The sequence below is a fragment of the Choloepus didactylus genome, chromosome 21, assembly GCF_015220235.1.
Source record: "Choloepus didactylus isolate mChoDid1 chromosome 21, mChoDid1.pri, whole genome shotgun sequence".
NCBI classification, from domain to species: Eukaryota; Metazoa; Chordata; class Mammalia; order Pilosa; family Megalonychidae; genus Choloepus; species Choloepus didactylus.
Window position 1 is genome coordinate 8,930,847 of NC_051327.1, and position 14,391 is coordinate 8,945,237.

The 14,391-nt window shown below is 35.4% G+C and overlaps 1 pseudogene; it reads left to right on the forward strand.

Moving 5' to 3' along the window:
* Positions 1 to 96: 96 nt before the first annotated feature.
* On the forward strand, positions 97 to 1,024 carry LOC119518106 (annotated as a pseudogene).
* Positions 1,025 to 14,391: the final 13,367 nt, after the last annotated feature.

Here is a 14,391-nt window from a genome sequence, read left to right on the forward strand (position 1 = left end):
GTTGACACATGATAAATGTTTTATATAAGTGTATGGGCATCATTTATATTTTTATTATTTTAGTGTCATTTTATAAGATATTCTTCAAGAACAATCATGTTAGCTGAAGGAAATTAGAGCACTGGCACCACATTCATCCTCTTAGGCTTCTAAGATTACCCCATCCTCCAGGATACCCTTCTCCTGTTGTTTCTGACCATGGTGGGGGATTTGGGAATGATCATTATTATCAACATCAATCCCAAATTCCACACACCCCCATGAACTTTTTTCTCAGACAGTTGTCCTTTGCAAATTTCTGTTATTCTGCTATAGTTACACCCAAACTCTTGGAGAACTTGGTTGTGCAATACAGAACAATAACCTTCACTGGGTGCATCATGCAGTTCTTCTTATCTTCTATATTTGCAGTGGCAGAAACATTCATGTTGGCAGTGATGTCCTATGACCTTTCTGCGTCTGTTTGTAGCCCTTTTCTCTACACAGTTGTCATGTCCCCAAAGCTCTGTTCATCCTTAGTGACTTGACCCTACATAAGGGGTATAGTCTCTTCCCTGATACTGGCCTATTTTCTCCTAAAATTATCTTTCTGTGGGTCTCACATCATAAACAATTTTGTCTGTGAGCACTCTGTCATTGTCTCTGCCTCTTGTTCTGAACCCTACATCAGTCAAATGCTTTGATTTGTCATTTCCATATTCAATGAAATGAGTGATCTTGGAATCATCCTCACTTCTTATATTTTCATTTTTCTTACTGTCATAAGAATGACTTCTGCTGTTGGGGAACAAAAAGCTTTCTCCACCTGTGCCTTTCATGTGACAGCCATCACCATTTTCCATGGGACTTTCCTGCTTCACTATTATGTGCCAATTCCAAAAACTCAGGGCTCATTGCCAAAGTAGGCTCTATGTAACATACAGTGGTGATCCCCATGCTGAAACCTTTGATCTACAACCTCAGGAACAGAGATATAAAGGAGACTTTCAGGAAGTTAATGAATCAACTGTTAAAATGGTGCTGAAGATTTATTTCCAAAGGAGTATGATTGATTATATTTAGGATTATTCAATGTTTCTGTGCCAGTTTGGATGTATTATGGCCCCCAAAACACCATTAAATTTGATGCAAACTTGTGGGGGCATATTGATTAATATTTTTGATTAGGGTGTGACCTTTTTATTGGATGTTTCCATGGAGGTATGACCCACCCAACTGTGGGTGATGACTTTGTATAATTTCCATGGATTCATCATCCCACCCATTCATGTTGGGTCTGAATTAAATCACTGGAGCCATATAAATTTGCTGACAAACAGAAGGAACTCAATGCAGCTGTGAGTAACATTTTAGAGAGCAACTGAGAGTGATATTTTGAAGAGGAGCTGCAGCTAAGAGGACAAAACACCCTAAGAGCAATATTTTGGGGAATGCCATTTTGAAAGGCAACCTGGGAGCAAGCAGATGCCAAGCCATGTGTCTTCCCAGCTATCAGAGGTTTTCTGGATGCCAGTGGCCAATCTTCAGTGAAGGTACCCTGTTTTTATGCCTTACCTTGGACACTTTATGGCCTTAAGAATGTAACTTTGTAACCCAATAACCCCCTTTACAAAAAGCCAATCCATTTATGGTATTTAGCATAATGGCAGCATTAGTAAACTGGAACAGTTTCCAATAGAGATGATGAATCAACTTATTTTATTCATTTCATCTGGATGGATTTTAAAATCTATTGTAACAGACTGGGTATCTGATCATTTAATTTCTGTTAAGTTCAATATTTAATAAAATAACTTTGAATCATATGTGAAGTAATACAAGTATAGTGGAGTGAATAATGACCCCCCCAAAAATATCTTGTACATCATTATATCGGATTGTGAACTTTTTATAAAATAGGGCCATCTAAGATGTAATTAAGATAAGAATCCAGATGAGATCACAATGGATCATTGATTGCTGGGAAGGACACACAGGCCCATAGGAAAGAAGGCCATGTGCAGATGGAGACAGAGATGAGCTTAGGCTGCCACAAATGAAGGAACACCAGGAGCAAGCAGAATATGGAAGAATCAAGGAAGCCTTCAACTCTAGAACATTTGGAAAGAGTGCAGTCCTGCTAGCAACTTTGTTTTATACTTTGGCCTCCAGGACTGTGAAAGAATAAATTGTTGGTGTTTTAAGTCACAAAGTATGTGATAATTTGTTGGGGCTGCTCTAGGAAACTAAAACAGCAATTAAATATCAGACCACAGAACCCAAATTTCTTGGCTAATTTATTGTCATGATAAATGATGTTTTAAACATTCTTCCATCCCATTTAAACCATGAGAATGTCTGGACTATTTCTGGACTCTCAATTATGTTCTTTTTATCTATTTGTCTATTGATACCTCAGTACCATTTGGTTTTGAATACTGATTACTGATTTAAAAAGTCACTCTGTCCCATTACACTAGTGGTCAGCAAGTGATTGAATAGATAGTTCCTTAAATGCCTGGAGCAATAAAAGAATAATATTCCAGTCTTTCCAGATGAGTGTCATGTGTGTTGATGCATGCCTTCAACACTCAGCCAGGCTTAAACTTAGCCTAAACATCAGCCTGAGATGAGAGGTCAGTGCCCTCTCAGATCTTTCCTGAGCATCACCCAGGCTTGGGCATGCACATGGCCTTCTATTTTCCTATAAACATGTCTGAGCTTTTCAAAGCATCTCATGACCCAGCCATCTCCCAAGATTTTATGTGGGCTATTATTTTCCCTACTGTAATCTATTTCCACAGGCAGCAGTGGCTAATACATTTGAATTTAAATGTTTTAATTCCCTGGATATCCACCTCAACACTCTAAAAATCCCAGGAGAGGTGGTATAAAGGCAATATACGAAATGTGGGTTGGGTTGCTTTTTTAATGGGGATTTATTATGCTACAAATTTACAGTTCTAAGTCCATGAAAATTTAAAATTAAGGCAACAAGAGGTAGATACCTTCTCTGAGGAAAAGGCCAATGGTGTCTGGAACAGCTCTGCCAGCTGGGAATGCATGTGGATGACATCTGCTCATCCTTTGCTCCTAGGTTGTGTTGCTTTCAGTTTCTGATTCCATGGCTTTCTCCTTAAGCGCCTGTAGGTTCTCACTTAGCTTTTCTATGGCAGATTCCAGTCTTCATTTCTTGGCCTAGCATGTCCAGACTTCTGGGTCTGTGTTGACTCTATGGTCTATGTTGGCTCTGGGCTTTCTAAGGTCTCCAGTAAACTAGTTAGGACTCACATTGAAAGGATAAGGTCACATATCCATGGAAAAAAATCTAATGAAAAGATTCCATCCACAATAGGTAAGATTGGATTAAAAGAACATGACTTTTTTGGGGGACATCATAGATCCAAACTAGTGCAACTTCCTTGCTGCAAGTTTTTCATTAGCATTCAGAATTCCAAAGAAAGTTTATTTTGGCAGATTTTTCCAGTATACTTCTTGCTTTTGTGGAGGGTTGGACCTTTCAATTCCCTACTTTGTCATTTTTCTGGCATCACTCTTTAAGAAGGAACAATGCAAAAATATGAAAAAAATTCAAGAGAAAGAGAAATTTTCAGTAGGCAAAGAAGATACAAGAGCAAAAAAACTAAATCAAGACATTAAGAGAACAGTTCAGGGAATGGAGTAACCACAAAAGACTTGTGGTTTCAAGTTTCCTCCTTCACACCAATAGTCTGTCAGTTCCATCGATTGAGAGGACCCTATCTGAAGCTCAATAAAATGGGAGTTTGGGTGATACAGCCCATTTATAACAGCTTTCTGGAGCTCATAGTGAGAGGAACAAGAGAAGAAAGTGGACATAGAGAAGCAAATGTGAAATAATAAGCATAATAGGTATTCAAAATGTATTGAATTTATGGTGAATTAAAATCTATTGTTCTATTCTCATATTCTAGCACCCTGCTAGATATACAGATTTTAAATACTGCATGTTTTGTTTGCTAATGGTGCTGTTATGCAAAATACTAGAAATGGATTGGCTTTTATAAAGGGGGTTTATTTGGTTGCACAGTTACAATCTTAAGGCCATGAAGTGTCCAAAGTAAGGCATCAACAGTTGGGAACCTTCACTGAAGGATGGCCAATGGCATCTGGAAAACTTCTGTTAGCTGGGAAGGCATATGGCTGGCATCTGCTCCAGAGTCCAGGTTTCAAAATGAGTATCTCCAAAATGTCAGTGTCAGCTTCCAATGGCCATCTTCAAAATGTGTCTCTCAGCTGCAGCTTCTTCACTGCATATTGGCCTATGTGGCTCTTTTTAAAATACTTCAGTGATTCAATTAACACCCACCCTGAATGGGTGGGGTAACACCTCCATGGAAATTTACTTCAGTTTCACTCACAGTTGATTGAGTCACATCTCCAAGGAAACCCTCAATCAGAAGGTTCCAACCTAATCAAAACTCATACATCTGCCCCCACAAGATTACATCAAAGATAATGTGTTTTGTGGGCTATAATGCATCCAAACTGTCACACTGCATCTCATGAAGATAAAACCAAGTGATTTTTCTGAATATTCCTTTTAAAATATATATATATGTGTGTGTGTGTGTGTGTGTGTGTGTGTGTGTGTGTGTGTGTGTATAAAATCAGTGGTTCTCACACTTTAGTGATGGTAAGTGTCACCCAAATTCTTTCTTTAATGTAGACAGTATTGGATCCCATTGCTAGGAATTCTTATGCAGGAAATCTTATTTGGACCTGGAAATCTTCATAACCCAGAATTCCAGTCAATTCTGTTATAGATGATGTAGGGACTACCCCTTGAGAAATCCTTCTTTAGCCTAGTTTTATTAATTCCAGAGAGCATTTTAATGATACACAAATAAAACCTGGTAATCAATTTCATGTTTCAAATTTTCTGTGTAATTACAAGAAAGTTCTAGTCATTAAAAAGAGTGTTAGATACCCAGAATTTGCCTTAATTACTTGATTTGAAGATTGTGAGGAATGAGTTGCTAGTGATTCTCCAGAGTTTGAGCCCCAAGGACTATAGAGTTAGGTATAAGATCCATGATGCCCCAGTTATATTCAGCTTACGGAGAAACAGGAGGCAGTCACCTGTTTGTAGCATGAGAGTTGCTCCAGATTTTCTTAGAAACAGTGAAAATATGATTTTCCTGATAGAGTAATTGGGGTCTTTAATTTTTCCTTTTATGTTAAGTTACTGTAATTGCTATCCAAAACTGGATCCAATCATATTAAATAAGAAGTTGATACTCAGAAAATAATTGGCTTTATTATCCACTAACAATCATTTCACAAAAATTTAATAAACTTCCCATCTAGAAATGTATAGTTATCTGTATCATATTCATACATATCTTAAATCAGTGTACATAAACGTTCATATAAAAACTAACTCAATGTGCTATAATTCATATACAAAGATAACTTTCTGGTTAGAATTGCTAGAATTTTGTCTGAAAAATCTTGGCATCCAAAAGTTTTAAATATATATATATATATATATATATATATATATATATATATATTTTTTTTTTTAAGTAGATGACTCCACTTTGAATCAAAGAAGGCCATTGCCTTCCTTAGCATCAACTCCTCAGCAACTGAGGTAATCAATGAGAGAAGTAGTCTTTATGTAATGAAAGGTGCTAATGGGATTGCTAAACTTTCTTCACATGTTCTACCATCTTATCTTATTCTTTGGAAAAAAACCATTATCTTAAACATTCTATTTGATGCAAGGATATAGGGAAAAAGCAGCAGCATATTTTGTTCTTTGAGCAAATGTTTCTCAAAGAACCCTTCACTAGGTTATGGATTTATGTACAAACCCTTGCTCAGGTAATATGAATACCCTGTTTTACAAAGGAGGGTGACATAAAAATGTCAGAGATTAAATTCATGGCCCAATTGTTTTATGTCTAGTAATTTACAGAACAAGGTCTCAAAGAAGGATTTATTCTAATAACCCATTTCTTAATGCAATTTAACCACAAGCCTAGGCTATAAACACAAACACTTTAAATTTTATGTGATATACTAAATGACTGCATGAGCATGAAGAGCTTTTGAAAGAGTTGACTGCTAATGCAGAAAGTAGGTGTTGAGGCCCACTTTGCAGAAAGAGATGTGCATGACCCATGCCTAGAAGGCAGAATAAAATTTAGTTTCATTTGATTGGGGAAAAGATCTTGAATGTAGGGACAATAGCAAATGCAAATTACCACACAGTAAAATATCACATTGATTTCATGAATTTCTATGTGGCTGAAGTGGGTGGATATAAGGAAGTGTGGTTAGTGTGGTAGAAAAGTGAATATAATCTGGGCTGCAGTATTGGCAGGACCATTCTCTCCTGCCCATTGCCCATGAAGTGCTGGTGATTACTTCTATTCTCCACTGATATTGTCAATATTATTATTATTATTAAGAATTTCTACGTCAGACTCTATACTAAATGGCTTATAAGATTATGCCCTTATGCCTGTATTTGTATTTACAAATAGGAATCCTGAAGTTTAAATGTTTGCCCCAGGTTCCATAATTAGACCATATAAATTTAAATTGAAACCCAGGTCCATCTGACACTGACATCTGCCCTCCTTAACTAGGATCTGTGGACTGGACTGATCAATGAACTTAGATGTCCTTACCAATTCATTGGCTTTTTGTGAAGATGGAATATGATAATCTATATTTAAAATTTCCTTGACAATACCTAACAGGTACAGTTTACTTCCTGAAGTAGATAACAATTTGCCAATACATAATAGCACCTGATGAATATTTGCAGAATTAAATTGGTGATGTCAACATCTCCATGAAGAGCCTTGTGCCAGTTTGAATGAATTATGTCCATCCAAATGACATTATCTTTGATGTAATCTTGTGTGGGTGGACATATTAGTGTTGATAAGATTGTGATTCTTTGAATGTTTCCATGGAGATGCAACAACCCAACTGTGGGTGATAACTCTGATTGGATGATATCTATGGAGGTGTGGCCCCACCCATTCAGCATGGGCTTTGATTAGTTTACTGGAGCACTATATAAGCTCAGGCAGAAGGAGCAAACTTGCTACAGTCAAGAGAAACACTTCAAAGAATGCACAGGGCCTGAGAGAAGAGCTGCAGATGAGAGATAGTTTGAAGATGGCCATTGAAAGCAGACTTTTGCTGCAGAGAAGCTAAGAGAGGAAAAACACCACAAGAGCAACTAAGAGTGACATTTTTGAGGATCTGCAGCCTAGAGAGGAATGTCCTGGGAGAAAGCCATTTTGAAACCAGAATGTGCCTTCCCAGCTAACAGAGGTTTTCCAGACACCATTGGCCATCCTCCATTGAAGGTACCCGATTGTTGCTGCATAACCTTGGACACTTTATGGCATTAAAACTGTAACTGTGTAACCAAATAATCCCCCTTTATAAAAGCCAATCCATTTCTTGTGTTTTGCATTCCAGCAGCATTAGCAAACTAGAACAAGCCTCCTTCAATAATGTGTCCAGAGGTATATGCGTTAATTAATCTCCATTCAGAATTTTGGCTGTAGTGTGACTGAATCCATGGCAGAACAAGAAGGTCTAAATGAAGTACTTCAGGATTTCTGAGCAGCAGATGTGGACTCTTGTCCAGTGTATCCAAACATTAGTCCATAAACAGGTATAGCCTCATAGAGATAGGTGATTATCTGTGGTAGAATTTTAAAAATGATGATAAAAGAATAACACTGTTTCTCATATTATTAAAAATTAAGGAATGGCACATCATTTTGATATTGTGTTTTCTATTTCATGGTGTTGAAATATTTATTCTTGTGTGAAATAATTATTCCAGTAGAAAGGAGTTGTGTTTATATCTGCATGTGGGTTTAATTAATTAATTAAAATTCTATTTTAGTATTCTAACCTGGCTAAACAGTGAGTTGGCAGAAGTTTGTTGTGAGCCAAAAGTTATTTTGAAGGTGAAATGTGTTAAAATCCAAAAGCTGGACATCAGCCTTCTAATAATCCTATACCATGAAGTCTAGATTGTTCGGGGTAACACAATACCTGGTATTTTCATTATCAGTTTCTTAAAACAATTCTATTTCATCTGAGGATTCTTTTAAATGGATCTATTTAAACCATCATCCACAGAGTCAATAAATCCTATGAGTGGCTGTGTTGTTTTCTCATTTAATTGAATGTGTGAAATAGAGTTTTTAGAGAATAGTATTGACTCACTGTAAAAAAGGGCTTTCTGATTTGTTAATGCATATGATAATGAGTGAAACTTTAAAGTTTCACTTGTCACTGGTGATTTTCAAACTCATGTAAGAAGCATTGAGTCTATAAGGGAGACACAGGTGGATGTGCTGTGTGGTAAAAGGAGGAATAGGGTTTTTTTTGACACCTTCATTCCTTACCATCCTGAGGTTCTGTGAATTCCATGAATGGGTGTCCTCACCATTGAGGCAGTAACTTCTAATGTTTGAGGAGATCACAGGACAAGGACACCATTATACCTGATGTGTGGGTGATACAATCCAGGATTAAGGACATTGTCATTTCCACAAGTTCATATAACTAGAAAAGACTGAGTGAAGGCAGGGACTTAACTCTTTGAGCCCAAATTAAGTGCCTTTTCACTATACTACCCTTGAAGCACTCAGTATAAGAAGTCAGAGAAATTAATGTTGAACTTCAGAAAGGACAACTGATGAGTTCATTTCAATATACCCAGATTATGATTAAATAGTATTGACTCCAAAGGCTGCATTCCTAGGATTATTGGACATGAAAATCTCAAGATTTCTCTTCTCTAATTCATAGCTATTAGGTCCAGGATGAATGCATTAAATCATTAGGTAAGGATACTGAAGGGTTCATACCTTAAAATGTCTGAACTAAACTTCCTATGAAAGAGCAAGCAAGCACAAAATCCAGGGAAAAACCCTAAAAGTTAAAACAAATTAGAGGAGGAAAGCTAACCTTTACTAATTTAAAATAAATTATTGAAGTTCTTCATATTAAAACAGTGCCATATTGGGAAAAATAGGTAACTATATGAAAAAAATAGAATTGTATATGTTCTTTGTTCCACATATTGAATAAGAGTTCTAGAAAATGAAGTCTAAAATTTAGATTAAGTAAATGCACCAAAACTTCATGGGAAAAACAAAAGAAATAAGTTAAAATGACAAATGAATAACTGAGGAAAATATCACCATATTTCACATATAGTGGAAAAGTAAACAATCAAGAATCCTATAGAAAAATAGACATTTGATTAAATAGTCCCCATAACAAGAATACAAATGGCCCTTAAATACATGAAAAGTGTTTAAACTTCATTTGTAATTAGAAAAGCAAATGAAAACTCCCCTCAGATATCATTTCCTTCTGTATCAGATTGACACAAAAATACAAGAATTAAATGACATATCCTGTAAGTGAAGCTGTGGGGAAATAGACATTTTTATTCATTGTGGTCATGGTTGTAACAAGCTACAATTCCTACAGAAGAGACTTTAAACACTTAGAAAAATTACATATGCAGTTATCCCTTTTCAATGCAGTCACAAATCTAAGAATCCATTCTGAAGATAGTGTAGCAAAATATATGAAGTAACATATTAACAAGCATTATTTGTAACACTGGATGGATAAATTCAGTGTGAAAATGATTGGATAATATATGGGTCACAATCAAATACAATATAAATGTAATAAAAGAAAGAGAACTATTTTTATATACTGCTACGGAGTAACTGCCAACATATATTGTTAAGTGAAAACAGCAAGATGCTGAAAAGTGTTTATAGTATGGAAAATTGTAGGAAAGAGGAGGTAAAGGAAAATCAAAAACTAAATGAAATGGCAAACTAAGGATGAAAACTTCTGGGAAGGCACCTTATAATATAGTTTCAATTTTTGGAAAAGGTGATATTTTACATATTTTTTTAAAAATAGATTTATATTAAAAAGTAAAAAAAAAAAATCTGTACCAATTGAAAACAAATCAAGATAAATTAACCCAATATGTTTCAAACACACCCCTTAGTGTAAAACATTTTTAAGGGATCTTAAAAACAGTATTTGCCTGTACCTCATGTACCATAATGTTTATTTTAGTATAAGGTATATAAATAATTATATACATGACATTGAAACCAAAATTGTCCACATAAGAGAAGAGTTACAGCTGTAATATCAGAGAAGATATGTGTGGTAGTTTGGAGTTATGTACCCCAGAAAAACATGTTCTTAATCTTAATCCATTCCTATGGAGATAAACCCATTGTAAACAGGATATTTTGATGAGGTTACTTCAGTTAACGCATGGCCCAACTGAATCAGAATGGGTCCTAATCCTATTACTGAGGCCTCACAAAGAAGGCCACAGAGAGAGAAGCCATGGGAGAAGAAAGAAGCTGGATGTCATTGGAACCCAATATATTTGCATAATTTGCTCCCTCACCTCCTAAAGGTCTCTGTTAAACAGCATCTCATTGTGTTCTTGCCTGACCTCCCTACTAAAAATGACAACTCTGGTTAATCTCTTTAGCACTCCTCATTACTAGAAAATAGTTACATATTAGTTTTGTTATTTTTGTTTTCCCTATTAAATGTAAATTTGATTAAGGAAGGAACTTTGTTTCTCTTTTTCCCCAAAACCTAAAATGGTGTCTGACTCATGTTAAACTATATATTATAAATATATAGGTATTGAATGAATTAATGAATAAATTAATACATACCTAGCATCATTATTTACTCAACCTCCTTTCCCTAGTTCCCATATTAGGAAACAAATGTCACAAAATAGTAACTGTTTTAATGCTGATTAATGCATACATTCTCTTCAATCAATCTATGATCCATGGTGTTTATCATTACTACAAAGAGGTTATATATCTTTGTGAGAAAAATTTAAATGTGATTCTTTTCTGTATTTTTCTCATATCAATAGCATATCTTTGCATGTAATAGTTATGCAGAAATATTTGTTGAATAATGGACACAATAAAACTTAACTTTTGTAAAGCTGGACATTTAAAAAGTTTTTTCCAGTAATATATATAGATCCTAAAATAAAAATATACAATGTTTAAAGAATTTGCATGCCGTCCTTGCTCAGGGGCACGAGTTGTGGCAATTTTAGTATATGTGCTACTGAAGTGAGCGCCACAATAGAACTTTGATGGGCTATTTTTTGCCAAACTTTTCCTAAAGGAGAACATTTGAGATATTGGTATTCATTTGTAAGTCATTTCATTTGTATGCCACTAAATCATTTTATTTAATTTTTAAAATTCAATATTTCTATTTTAATAAACCTGACTAGGGCTAGGAAATCAAACAGAATGGATATTATTTGTTTTGTTTTGTTTTGATTCCCCAATTTCAATAATCACTTCTAAAACCAACCCAAGTTTTCTTTGTTTTTTGAACCATCTTCTCTCCACAATCAAATTTGCAGAGTTTTAGTGTTTATAGTTCTATCACCAGACCCATGGAAGATCTTATTTATCACTCAGTAAATATTCTGAAAATGTTGACTTTGTGCTAGCCACTGTTTAGGGGCATGAAATAGGGCAGTGTACAAAACAACTGAAATTCCCTGCTTTCCTGGAAATTTTACTCTAGCTAGAGGAAATACAATGTATAATAAATGCAATAAAAATATGTTTGAAGGCTACTATGTACTCTAATCATTAAAACTGGGTAGTAGGATGACACCTGAAGTGCATTAGTGTGCTCATGGATGTGTGTGTTATTGACTAGAGAGGCATTTGAGAATAAACTTAAAAGGCGAGCATTCCAGTCAGAGGAAACACCAGTGGAAAGAACCATAAGAAAGAGGGTGCTATTTCATAAAGGAATTTAAAAGAGGTCAAAATAGCAGGAAAAGACACAGGGAGAAATAATAATAAAGTAGAAACGAGATTTAACAGAGAGCAAACCATTTTTTTTTCAATTGAATATTTACCATTGTTAAGTATTTACTCTCAATAATTCATAATCACCTGAAAGCTGGCCCTTCACATCTCTCCAAAATGGATTGAGTGGGTGGTATGGAGGAAGAGGGTATACCCAGCACATAAAGTCACTCATTATTATTTGGTAATGATGTATCCTGTGATTACATGTATTTTTATAACTGAGAGTACACGGGAGTGATCATGGGGCTAGGGAAAATGAATTTAAAATATATACAAGTTTCATGTTTTGTTTTCCTAATACTGCTACTGTTACAGGACAAAACGTGAGTACTCTGCGCTGTGCACATAATGACCAAATCTATGACACCAGGTTGTGAAAGAGAGAAAGAGTTTTATAAAGTAGAACAGAGTGCAGTATAAGGAGAACAGGAAGCTCGCAGGCCTCAGATCTGTCTCCCCAATCTGAAGAGCTTCTGAGAGTTTTATAGCATCTTGGCCAAGGTGGGCTCATGATAATAAGTCCAGTGGTTTGAAATGATGAGGTAAGAGGTGGCACTTTTTTGGGCATATGCAGATTGATTACATACTTAGTTGTAGGATACATGTAAGAAGATGGCAACTGTAAAATGATGAAGGGTATGGATTTTTAGTATGACAGTGAGGTATAGTTAGCTCTAGACTAAAGTTTTTTGCTACTGTGAATGTCAGGTAGGCTACTTCTGGTTAGAGCAGGCTTTATCTAGCACAATGAGGTGAGTTGGCTCAGCTTTCTTCATTAATAAATTTTAGGGGCCTGTTAGCTGAATCATAAGATTCCAAGCTACAAAAGAAGGTAAGAGGATAAGTCCAGAGCCAAAAGGTTATTAGGAGGCTATTCAGTTAGAGTTACAAAGCAAAGCTTCAAGGAACCTGGGTTACAGTTCAGTGAGTTACAATACTTACAAGCATTTGCTGTTGGCACAATATATCATAAGGCTGATAAATAACTGAGTCCCAATTCAATAAGTTATAATTATTTTTTAGCTCTTGGTTGCACTACATTTTCCCTCAAGTTTTCTAGAACACAAGCATCACATCAAGGAAAGGTGATTAATTTTAATTGTTTACTTTGTGGTCTCTGGAGAACAGGCAATAGAAAGTGTCCAGGGTCCATGTCCCAACAGTTGTGACTACAGATATAAGATCACAGGCATCACTCCAAACCAAGCTTTCCAGGGACAAGAGAGATCATGCCTTTGTCATCACCAGGTTTGCTTTAAGATTCTTAAGATATACCCTTATGAGTTTCAGTGTAGGATGTCTAGAACACAACTTGGGTGGGGGAGGAACTTATCTATAGAGTAAGATAGTTTTGGAGAGATATTCAGTCATTACAGTACTTTCATATATGAACATGCTAGGAACAGGAACTGGGCTCTAAACAGAGTTTTACATAGAAGTGCTGGCTCAGCTCTGCTCCTAAATAGCAGTGCCATGAACAAAAGGTATCTGGGATGGAGGAATAGAAGATACCTTGAGAGTTTTAGAAATATGTATTTTCTTCCTTCTGTGGATTTTTAGAGGAGTTGTCAAGGTAGAAAATTATATAAGTAGAGCTGAATAATCAGAGAGTGAATGAACTCTTACATGAAAAATAAATTAAAAGGGACCCAGCTTTAATTAAGATTATAAATCCCAGAACAAATGCTGGCTCCTGGGAGCAAAGTAAACATTAAAATGGGAAGAAATTATAGGGAAGATTTTGACTAACACATTTCCTGGGTGCAACGATATAATAAATATTACCGTCAACTTAATAAGAACTGTTGAGACAGAAAAGAGCCAGTATATTAAACATAAACATTTAATTCTTAAATGTTTTAGATGAATGAAATATTGTGTTAAGAAAAAAATGTAACAATTATAATGTTAGTTGTGTGATGGATTGCTTTTTGAGGTCATCTTTAATTTTCAGATTTGTTAGTACAGGAACACATGGGACCATTGAGTGTCCCAGTCTTGCGTATAACCATACTGACATCTTTATTGATGGGATATTTGAAAATTAGGACTAGAGATAATGTTATACTTGTCTTTTATGAACTCATAATGTTCAAGGAGATCTGAAAGTGTTCTATGATGATTTCATTAAAACTTATCATCAAAACCATCAAAACCCTTGCACGCATTTTCCTTTATTTTTATGTATTAAAAATTACAGGCAAAAATTTAAACTAAAAAGAGTTCAAAAATTGCAATTGATTTTCATTAAGAAAATTTAAAAGATGACTAGTTATCATCCTTTGTAATTGTAGACATTCAGCATATTTTGTATAATAAACACATAAAGAGATTCTGAAAGATATATGTCAGGTCTCACCTTCTAGTATCAGAAAGTGATAGTAAGTCATTTCCCATATGCTCACTTGTCTTAATGTTTTTGTTTCCAGGATTGACTTTCAGTTTTCAACAGACAGAAAAC